This window comes from Kogia breviceps, chromosome 3, assembly GCF_026419965.1.
Source record: "Kogia breviceps isolate mKogBre1 chromosome 3, mKogBre1 haplotype 1, whole genome shotgun sequence".
In the NCBI taxonomy this organism is placed as follows: domain Eukaryota; kingdom Metazoa; phylum Chordata; class Mammalia; order Artiodactyla; family Physeteridae; genus Kogia; species Kogia breviceps.
In genome coordinates, this window is record NC_081312.1 from 47,011,481 (window position 1) to 47,021,384 (window position 9,904).

The following is a 9,904-nucleotide window of genomic DNA, read 5'->3' on the forward strand; positions in this document are numbered from 1 at the left end:
TTAAGACCCTATCCTTTTGTAACATGTTAACTCCCAGTCCCCTTCGATACACTTTACCTCTGTATTTAAATACTTTCTAAATATGAAAAGAATTGCCTGAAACTATACTACTGTTCCCCAGAAGGGACATTGTGAGACATTAAAGAGTGGAGAGGGTACCCTCAGCAGAGGCAGAGCCCTCGTTCCAATTAATGAACTTCTTGGAGGAGAGCATAAGTAATTGGTTTTGAGGTTGTTTCCACTGCCTTTAAAGGACAATTGAAGGGCTCATCAAGATGTGCCAAATGTTTATAGAGTGCCTCTTTGGATGAGTATCTGTTTTAAATAAGTGAATTTAAAGGGGCCTGTAACTCACTTAAATTACACCAAGATGGGAGACTGGAGACAGGATATAACTTCCAGTTGAAATTCCTTGATCTCTGGTTTAGTCTTAATTTTATAGATAACAAAAGCCATCATTGGAAGAACTTTAACCAGTTATGTTCAAATGGTATTCAGATGGGGCACAGGTTGCAGGCTATCCCCAGGCTTGTTGGTTCAGATCTGTTTTCTTCTTAATGCAAAAGCTTGGTATTTGTTGGTCCAATGAGCACATACAGTTTGTAGCTTGAAAGGTCTCTAGAGCTCCTCCTTGGACAGAAGGAAAGCAGGGCTAAGAGAATGCCATACCCTTCTCACTGGCACCTGAAAACCATGGTGCCATCTGGTGAGTCTGAGGAAATCAGCTGCAGGATTTGAGAGAGGCTCATCCTATAATTCCCCTTCCTTCCTCCCAGGTGAAGCTCCATCTTATAGTTTCCCGAGGCTGGGCTCTTGATCCAGCCTAGTGCACTGGGTTTGAAAGCTTCAATGAAGTACACACTTGGCTGAGGCACTGGGAGGAGCTGGGTGACTCAGAGATAGCAAAAGGGACTCGTTATAGAAGATGGGACTCATGGAACAGGGCTCAGAGATACTCAGAGAAAGGCAGGCCTGGACATGCAAAGAGAAAAAGGGACCAGCCTGAAATTTCACCGTACCCTGCCAGTAAATGAGGACGGGAAGACTAGTGGATGAAGATGGAGAACTGACATCTAGATTTGTCTCTGCCTCTAACTAGCTGTGTGGTCTTGGGAGAGTCATTTAATTTTCCAGGGCCTTGGTTTCAAATGTTATAAAATGAAGGATTCAGAGAAGAAAATCACTAGGGTCATTTTCATTTTAAGCTCTAAAGGTCTCTGATTTTATTTCTAAGAATATGTTCAAATTATATCTAATGGTCTTTAAGATTCCAGGCACTTCTCATATTTGAACTGTGTACCTGTCTGCTTCTCTATCTTAAATCTTTTGAGTTAGCTGACTTTAAAATTACCGCTCACTTCTCTCCTCTTTACTCCGAACCCCTATGGACATCACCCTCTTCACCACGGTGCTCAAAATGCACAGCATGAAGATGACTCTTGACCTCATATGGGCTCTCGGTGCTGCCCAGGGGTCCTATTGCATTTCCCTACTCTGATCTTTCCCCTACTTTCTTAGGTAACTATTTCACATCTTTTCATCTTCCTTCAAACCATTCAAACTTTTTCCCTCCTTTTGACTCTCAGCTGATAAATCTGCATCCTATTTTCCTGAGAAAATAGAAGCAGTAGAGGATTTATACAGGATCCCATTTGGCTCATCTACCCAGTTATCTGTGCCTTTGCTTTTATATTCTGCCACTCCTCCAGTTAGGGTGCATGAATGATCTGTATGTTAATCTAAGACTAACTCCTATGCTTGTGACTAGACCCCATCTCCTCTTGCCCACTCAAGAACATTGCTCCAGCAATTGTCCCCCTGCCCACTCACATCATCAGTTTTTCTGTCTGTAATGGATCATTTCCATAGCATACAAACATGCTGAAACACCGTCCAACTTAAATGAAATTTCTCTCGTTTCCACATTTCTCCCAAATGTTACTCCAATTTTCTATTGCTATATACAGTAAAATCCTTGAAAAAAGTTGTCTCTAATCACTGTTTATAATTTATTCCCTCCTGTTCTTTTTTGTACCCACTCCAGTGACTTCTGTGTAGCTATATCCAGTAGTCAGTTATTAGTCCTCATCTTACTTGACTTATCTCAGCATTTGATATAATTAGCCACTCTCTGTTTTCAAAAATATTTTTCCACTTAGCTTCCACCTTTTGGTTCTCATCCTACCTTACTAGCTATTCATCTTTCTCTCAGCAGTGGACTGCTCAAAGGTATAGTCCTTAGAACTCTTTTCTTCTGTATGGACCCACTTCCTAGGTGGTCTCACAGAGCCTCTTGACTTTAAATTCATGTGTACTCTGATGGCTCCCAAATATTTGTCTCCAGCCCAGAAATTTCCTTTTACCTTCAGACTCATTTAGCTAACTACCTCTTCTATATAGGTATCTGATAGGCATCTCAAACTTAATATATCTAAACCACACTCCTGATTATTCCCCCATTCTAAATCTGTGCTTTTCATACAACCATTGCCTCAAAGTACCTAGCATCTCTGTCTCTATAGTTGCTTAGACCAAAACCCTTGGAGACATTTATGAAAACTTCTGTTTACATTCCATTCTGTTGGTGGCTCTACCTTCAAAATATATTCAGAATTCAACCATTTCTTAACCACCTTCACTCCTGTTTTCATGGTCTCCCTGATTGGCCTCCTTGCTTCTGTTCTAACCATCAATTATATTCTCAACATGGAAGATAGAACAGTCATTGAAACTTTAAGTCAGATTGTGTGACTCCTTTGCTCACAACCACCCTGGGGGTTCTTATCTGGTTCGTAAGATAAAACCCAGAGTTCTTACAACGGCCTATGAAGTCTCTAAATTTTCTCCATCACACCTTCCCCCTCTAATAACTTCTCTCACCTCATCTCCTACCACACTGCCCCTCATTCCCTCCACTTCAGCCACATTGGCCTACTGCCTATTCCTGCTTCAGTGCCTTGCACATGCTGTTGCCTTGGCTTGGCAATGTCTTCCTACAGACAACCACAAGGCTCACTATTTCGTCACATATGAAATAGACACCCACCCTGCACTCCTATCTTCTTTACCCTATTTAATCTTTCACCATAACATTTTATCATTATGTGGCATATATCTACTTTAAAATGCTTCTGTTGTCTGTCTTCCCTCACTAGAATGGAAGCTTCACAAGGTCAGGGCTTTGTTCTCTTTTCATTGCCAAGTTCCTGGTGCCTACACCTGGGCTTGGCACATAGTGAGTGCCCACTACTGATATATTGAGTAAATATGTGAATGAATGGGGAGGTTCATGTCGGTCCCATGCACTTGCCAAAAGATTGCGTTATGCAGGTGCTTCTCTGTTAGCTTATGTGTGTGCACATGTTCCCAATAGTATGCCAGATGACAGAAATTCAGAAACCGCCATCCCAGTTGAAATCCATGGTCCATTCAACACAGTATTCTCTGGCCAACAACAATCCAAGGGAATTAGGTCAAAGCAGATATGTACACTTGATAGCACATTGTCATTTGTAAAGCTAGATCTGCAATTCAAACTAGCTTGAACAAACAAACAAAAAAAGGATATATTGGGTCCAGTAACTTGGAAGTTTAATGGGTATTTATAGGTACAGCTGGATTGTGAGACTCCAATGAAATAATAACGTTGTATATATCTCTTGGATTCTTCTTTCCTGGGTTGGCTTCATTATCAAATGGGCTCTCTACAAATGATGGCAAAGATAGCCTTAGGCAGTTAGTTCCAAACTTATGTGGTCCCCAGCCCTACCACAATTCCATGAAGTTGGCAAGGGACAGACTATAGAAGGAAGCAGATCAGAGCAAATCAAAAAGTAACATTGCTCTCTTCTCCTAATGGCCATTTGTGAAGTTGATTGATTCAAAAGTTTTAAATGTATTTTCATTGCCTTGAAGTCATTGACATAGATTTGTCACTTTAGATTCAGCTGTCTTTGATTATCATGTTTCTTAGAACCCCATATTTGTTTCCTCTGCAACTCTTTCTGGCATAGTGTTATTGTTCCTAAAGCATTGATGAGGCTTTGGAAACTTTAGACCAAACACAATTGAAGTGCTAATTAGCCTCTTTGGTGCTGCTGTCATGACCTGATGAAAATTAAACAGACTGGGGCAACGTCTATGCGATCTGATGCAAGCGGTGTGGTCCTTGCCACCAAAACAGGCCTCACACCACCCTTGGCCAGAGGCCAAGGCCAAAGCCAAGTCAAATTCTGCTCCAAAGTGAGATGCAGCTTGAGAACAAACTCATAGCTTAGGAAATCAATAGATTCTGCAGGCATTTCAGTCATGAGGTTTGGGACTGGTCAGTCTGAGTCCTTCTTTTAACATGGACCTGGGCTGTCCTTTCTTCAATCTGCTTGATCCAGGGAGTGGAATGGGAATCTTACCTTGTTCCTAAGACAGATTGTCTTTGCCATTAAAAGGTCACTGTTGCACTCATCCCTAGAGAGCTCTTGGTGGATACTTTCAGATGGGGGGTGAGGGAAATAGAGGGAGGGATAAAACAGGTCAAGGTTTAAAGTTGGAAGCTGCAAAACTAATTCTGCTGATTTAAATAGGAAAAGAGTTTGTAAGAAAATATTGGGTGGCCCACAACATCACTGGAGTGGCTGTAGATCCATCCCAGAAAATCAACAGGAATGTAGATTTTGTGAGTTGAATTGTGTCCCCATAAAAGACATGTTGAAGTCTTAATCCTCAATACTTGTGAAGGTGACCTTAATTGGAAATAGGGTCGTTGTAGATGTAATCAAGTTTAAAATGTGGTCATACTGGATTAAGATGGTGTCTGACCCAGTGACTGGAATTTTTTTATGAGAAAGGAATGGGAGATTGATACAAAGAGACATAAGGGAAGACACAGGCAAGAAGGCCATGGAGGATAGATGCAGAGATTGGAATGATGCCACTACAAGCCAAGAAACACCAAGGATTGCCAGCAACTACCAGAAGCTAGAAGAGGCCAAGAAGGGTTCTTCCCTAGAGCTTTCAGAGAGAGCATGCCAATAACTTGATTTTAGACTTCTAGCCCATAGAACTGTGAGAGAATAAATTTATATTGTTTCAAGCTACCCTGTTTGTGGTACTTTGTTATGGCAGCCCTAGGAAACTAACACAATAAGGAAGCATTGCAGTGGGAGCCCCAGCCAAAATCATGCTGAGTCTGCAGATGTAATGCAACAGCTGCTGCTGGTTACTGATGCTGGTGCCACTGGCAGTATTGCCCTCTCCTCTGGCCCAGGATGAATCCTCCACTCTGCTTATTTCCTTATATTCAAGTTCTAGGTAGGACTGTAAGTTCTAGGTATGACTGGGTAAAGTCGGGGTCACATGTGCCTACCCAGGCTGACAAGAGGAGAGAGAAAACAAGAATCTGGGAATTTGGAAAGTTACACCGTGGGTCTTTCCCAAAGATAGGAAGGAGCTTCAGATGCCGGGCAACCAAAAAAAGTCACTGTGACATGTATATGTAAGAAAGCAGCTGTTTTAAAATGTAATAAGTTGCAAATAATAATAATAATACTGACGTTTGTGAATAATTTGCATTTTGGCATAAACTGGAGGGATTGCAAGTTTATCTTTTAATATCCTTTTAGGTTCCTGCTAGAAGTGTGGATATATTGTATATATCTCCATGACATATACTTGAGAATGCCAGATCTGAAAATGCCATTTGTAGGCATCTCTGCAAAAAACAAGGTAGGTATATGTTAATGTAGAGGTCGTGCCACCACAAGTCTGGGCAGATTCCGAAGAAGGCCAGAGGAATTGCACTCTGTAGAGAGAGTGTAGGCTCTGGAGCAGGCCCCTGGCTCTGCCGCTTACTAGCTGTGTGATTTAGCTTTGTTTTAACCTCTTAAAGCCTTAGTTTCCCTGTTTGCCGTGAGGATTAAATGAGTTAAGCCACATAAAGTACTTAGAACATTGGGGCTTCCCTGGTGGCACAGTCGTTGGGAATCTGCCCGCCAATGCAGGGGGACATGGGTTCGAGCCCTGGTCTGGGAAGATCCCACATGCTGCGGAGCAGCTAGACCCATGAGCCACAAATACTGAGCCTGCGCGTCTGGAGCCTGTGCTCCGCAACAAGAGAGGCTGCAACAGTGAGAGGCCTGCGCACCTCGATGAAGAGTGGCCCACACTCGCCGCAACTAGAGAAAGCCCTCGCACAGAAATGAAGACCCAACACAGCCAAATAAATAAATAAATAAGTACTTAGAACAGTGCTAGTATGTAGTAAGCACTAAAGGTTAGCTACTATCTCCTTACCAAGTTCTGAGCTTTGGATAGATTGTCTTTGTCCTTTTTGGGGTAGCATGTCTGAGCACAAAATTAATCAAAAACCTAAAACAGTATTCAAAGAGCAAAAAATTAGTATTTCCAAAATGTGCAGATGGTCCCAGGCCTCCAGGTACAGGGGCCACAATGTATGCTTTGCACTTACTAGATGTTCAATAAATGTTTGCTAAGTGTGCTGGGCAAGGCAAGCAAGGTGCTTGGCAGTTTTACTATCCGTCCTAGAAAGCCTCATTGCCTGCCGTATCCCCATCTCTTTCTGAAGGTTTCTTATATTTAGCTTGTCTTACACTGTAGCCTAGTCTAAGTCAAATCTTGGCCATGGAAGCCAATCCATAAGTTTCCCTGATCTACCTCAGAGGAGGCTTTGTGCAAACAGAGTCCTCCTTGAAGAGGTCTAGTGGATGGTGACTGACTGAACCAATCACATCCACTCTTGGGACCCCCTAACTGGAACTTGTAGAGAGAGCCAGGAGTTGGTAGTGGCAGCAGAGTTCAAAAAGTACACAGAGCAATGAGCCCTACCAGGAGAAGTCTGGGAAGGAGGCGTCTCGGCACGAGTGGCGATCCTGCTCCAGCAGTGGGTCTTGAGACAAGCATGGGGGCAAAGTTCCAGCAGCGTCCATCTGCAACAGCTCAGCAGCGTGGAGTCGGATCCTCTAACCAAGAGACTTCAGGTCATTTCAGTGTTCTTTTTAAGGAGTCAGCCAGTAGGAACCCCTTGGTTCCGGCCCAAGGGGTCTTGTCTCCCTCAGTTGCTCCTTCTGTTTCAGTGATGTCTTTCCTCAGACTTTACCAACAAATTCCTTAACACTCTTAATTTATCACACTTTAAGACGCTGGGAGTCCACATTGGCCGCTGTGACTCCATCTTGACTTACTGAACATACCTTAACTCCTGTGCGTTTCACACAAGGTGAGTGGGAATCCTAACACAAGAGAAATCACAACATAACAACACTCCTGAGGCTGATGTATATGCTTCCGGTTTACGTTTTTAAACTACGTCTGTGTGTATCAATGAGAATATATACTAACATTTGGTGTGTACATAAATGCTGTACATATATGCTGTCTGCCTGAAAAAATCCTTTTGCAAATTGCAAGGAAAAAAAAAGTACACAGAGGAAAACCATGAGTTAGCTGAATCCAGAAGCAGACGCTTAAAGCAGAGAGAGAGAATTAGTGAGTTGGTTCTCGTTGGCAGCAGAAATAAAGACAGGCATGCATAATGGCAGGCATACCAGTGCTGTACATGATTATCTCATTTAAAACTCATGATAACCAAATGAGATAGTCGACATGCTTATGCCCCATTTTACACATGAGGCCACTGAGGCTTAGGGAATTGAGTGTCTTGTTAAAGATCCTGAAGTTAGAGGGGCTAAGTTGGATTGATACCTAGACCTATAAGTGGAGGCAGAGCAGCTGAAGCCACACAGGGCAGAGTAATGAACTCCTGCCTTTGAGGCTACCACAATTGTGTCCCAAGTCATCTTCCAGGCCTGTTCCTTTGGGAGACCCAGTTGTGACCTCACCTTCACTGACTGTGTATATAATAAATGCTCCACTAAGGAAGGAGAGAAGGAAACTTGAAAAGTTCTTGTTCCCTAAAGCCTCACTACTCAAGGTGGGGTGTGGGAACAGCAGATTTTGCATTACCCTGACTTGTTAGAAATGCAGTATCCTGGGGCTTCCTCCAGCCCTACTGAATCAGAATTAGATCTTCTAACATAATTAACATAATCTCCACTTAATTGGTATGTCCATTTAAGTTAGAGAAGCACTTCTCTGAAACATTGGTTGTCACATGTAGCACTTTGGGAGTTTAAAAAAATACAGTTGCCTGGGTCCCCAGCCCTAGGTCCTACTGATTTAGTTGGTGTGGGCTGTGGCCTGGGCATGAGGACCTTCAGCTCCCCAGGTGATTCTACTGTACAGCAAAAGTTGAGAACTCCTGGCTCTAAAACCTCTAATCATTGTGTAAACACATGATATGCAAAGGGCTGAGACATGATCTGAATGAAGACTGTGAAATCATGAATGTCAGTTAAAGTCAATACAGATTTGTTCAACAAATCATAGGTGACTAGAAATACTTGAAGCTAGAGAAGGATTAAGTATAAAATAAACTTAGTGTGATGAAATTAAAATTACTATGAATGACTACTTCTAGCCTTTCCCCTTCTCCTGCCCACTACAGAGGACCTTGCTTGCTCATGTTTTTTCCTCTTCCTGCCCCAAAATGAGAGTTCTGTCTCTTGAGTCCTTAAATGATATGGGCTCATGAGGAAAAGGAGAAGAGGTAGAAGACAGAAGGTAGTGGCCAGGGTAGGGTTTTAAGAAGTTTGGAGGTGGATTTGGAATAGAGTGATGTTGATGAGTGTGGGATTTGAGAAAACTGGGGAAAGGATTTAAAAATATATGGTAAATGTGGAAATTTTATGAATTATAGTCTCATTAGCATTTTTAAGAGATGTAAGGAAAGCACTGAATATCTTTTATAAAAAGTTCTTGTGGTGAAGAATCCTAAAGATGCTACCAGAAAACTACTAGAGCTAATCAATGAATTTGGTAGAGTAGCAGGATACAAAATTAATGCACAGAAATCTCTTGCATTCCTATACACTAATGATGACAAATCTGAAAGAGAAATTAAGGAAATACTCCCATTTACCATTGCAACCAAAAGAATAAAATACCTAGGAATAAACCTACCTGAGGAAACAAAAGACCTGTATGCAGAAAACTATAAGATGCTGATGAAAGAAATTAAACATGATACAAACTGATGAAGAGGTATACCATGTTCTTGGATTGGAAGAATCAACATTGTGAAAATGACTCTACTACCCAAAGCAATCTGTAGATTCCATGCAATCCCTATCAAACTACCAATGGCATTTTTCACAGAACTAGAGCAAAAAAAATTGCACAATTTGTATGGAAACACAAAAGGCCACAAATAGCCAAAGCAATCTTGAAAAAGAAAAACAGGGCTGGAGGAATCAGGCTCTGGGATTTCAGACTATACTACAAAGCTACAGTAATCAAGACAGTACGGTACTGGCACAAAAACAGAAATATAGATCAATGGAACAGGATAGAAAGCCCAGAGATAAACCCACACACGTATGGTCACTTTATCCTTAATAAAGGAGGCAAGAGTGTACAATGGAGAAAAGACAGCCTCTTCAATAAGTGGTGCTGGGAAAACTGGACAGCTACATGTAAAAGAATGAAATTAGAACACTTCCTAACATCATACACAAAAATAAACTCAAAATGGATTAAAGACCTAAATGTAAGGGCAGACAATATAAAACTCTTAGAGGAAAACATAGGCAGAACACTCTATGACATAAATCACAGCAAGATCCTTTTTGACCCACCTCCCAGAGAAATGGAAATAAAAACAAAAATAGACAAATGGGACCTAATGCAACTTAAAAAGCTTTTGCACAGCAAAGGAAACCATAAACAAGACGAAAAGACAACCCTCAGGATGGGAGAAAATATTTGCAAAAGAAGCAGCTGACAAAGGATTAATCTCCAAAATATACAAGCAGCTCATGCAGCTCAATATCAA

At 41.7% G+C, this 9,904-nt stretch overlaps 1 long non-coding RNA gene across 1 annotated transcript in view; it reads left to right on the forward strand.

Annotated features, from left to right (window-relative positions):
- The window catches only part of LOC136793789 (uncharacterized), a 53,928-nt gene extending 48,207 nt beyond the window's left edge, over positions 1-5,721 (forward strand). Inside the window, exon 3 of the long non-coding RNA XR_010839554.1 lies at positions 5,619-5,721. This is a non-coding gene — a long non-coding RNA (uncharacterized lncRNA). The remainder of the gene's footprint in view (positions 1-5,618) is intronic.
- Positions 5,722-9,904: the final 4,183 nt, after the last annotated feature.